The sequence below is a fragment of the Miscanthus floridulus genome, chromosome 13, assembly GCF_019320115.1.
Source record: "Miscanthus floridulus cultivar M001 chromosome 13, ASM1932011v1, whole genome shotgun sequence".
Classification (NCBI taxonomy): domain Eukaryota; kingdom Viridiplantae; phylum Streptophyta; class Magnoliopsida; order Poales; family Poaceae; genus Miscanthus; species Miscanthus floridulus.
In genome coordinates this window covers 82,250,547-82,252,295 of record NC_089592.1, presented here as the reverse complement: position 1 = coordinate 82,252,295, position 1,749 = coordinate 82,250,547, and positions in this window count along the sequence as shown.

Sequence of the window (1,749 nt, the reverse complement as noted above, 5' to 3'; positions counted from 1 at the left end):
TGGGCACAATATCATGCACAGCGGCCGGTAACCCCTACCCTGTCCTATCCTATCCTAGACGGTATGGTGCGGATGCGACTTCTCGTCTCATCGGCTGCTCTGCTGTGTCGTGCTGTCATTCGTCTAATGTTGTGGGAGTGGTTGGTCGCATTAATTGGACACGATGCTCTGTTGGGGAGATCGATTGAGGCAGAGGTGATGGGGTTATTGCCGAGCCGGCCTCGAGCGAGACGGAGAATCGACATCTCGTCCGAGGCTTTACGCGTGAGGCCTCGGGCGAGACGGAGAATCGGTTCCCCGTCCGAGGCCTTTCGCGCGAGGCTCTGAGCGAGGCAGAAAATCGGTAGACCGTCCGAGGCCTCTCGTGTGAGGCCTTGAGCGAGGCAGAGAGTCGGTGGCCTCGGTCAAGGCCGAGGGTTAGCCAATAGTTTGTCTCTTGGCATTGATTTTGACGGGGTCTAAGCGATTTTTTCGGTTGTTGCTTAGGGGACCTCTTTCTATGGTACCCAACAGTAGACCCCGAGCCTCAGGGAGAGTGTGAGCGCTCTCCCTGAGGTTTTGATGAGACTCAGCTCATGGCAGCTCCTGGTGGGATGGTGTTTTGTACTCGAGGCCTTGGTGGGTGCGTGCGAGCGTACCCGCCGGGTGTAGCCCCTGAGGCCCTAGAGGAATGGATTGATTCCTTTAGGGGCTTTTCTCACATCGTGCAAGGGGTTTTATTGCATTTGCTGAGCCCATGAGTGCGAGTTCGGGTCGCTAAGCCTTGGTTTGGTTGCAGGAAGAGCCCCTGAGCCTCTGCTCGGAGCAAAAGGGTGATCAGGGGTTTCCCTGTCTTTTTTGTGTGGCCCTCACGCATCCTTTTCGTTCGGAAGGAGGGGTGGAGGGTGCCATGCTACCCTCGATGGGCGTGAGCAGTGACACCTCTGGTGAGCTATTATTGGGTAAGTCCGAGTGGAGGCCCGTGCCCCATTCGATAGGGGTCAGCTAGCGGTCTAGAGACGCACTCCAAAAGTACCAGAGGGCTTCTCTAGTGGGTGCTAGGGCCGTTCGATGGGCCCCGGTGGCTCGATGTCTCCCTACGGTGGGATCCCATTCGGAGACCTCCCTACCGGTCTCAGACATGACTTAGGGTGTCCCGAGCAGTCGCTTGCTCGAGCCTCGGCCAAGTGCGGGCTCGCCCATAGTTGTCCCTGACTCTGTTGCCCTAGGGCGGCTGTCGAAACCCTCGGGGGCCCAGCCTTCGAACCCCTGGACCGTAATGGGCTCGATGCCCTTTATTGTGTTTTTCCGAGCCTTCGAGTGCGAGCTTGGGTCGCTTGTCTTCGTCCTGGGTGCAGGAAGAGCCCCCGAGCCTCTGCACGGGGCGAGAGGGCGATTAGGGGTTCCCCTAGCTTTTCGTGCATCCCTTGTGTGTCCTTTTCGTTTGGATGGAGGGGTTGTTTACCGAGCCCACGAGTGCGAGCCTAGGTCACTGGGTCTTGGCAAGGTTGCAGGAAGAGCCCCCTAGCCTCTGCACAGAGCGAGAGGGCGGTCAGGAGTTCCCCTAGCTTTTTGTGTGACCCTCGCGCATTCTTTTTGCTCGGAAGGAGGGGTTGTTTGCTAAGCCCTCACGTGCGAGCCTAGGTCGCTGGGTCTCGGCAAGGTTGTAGGAAGAGCCCCCGAGCCTCTGCACGGAGAGAGGGCGATCAGGAGTTCCCCTAGATTTTTGTGCGACCTTCGCGCATCCTTTTCGTTCAGAAGGAGGGGTGG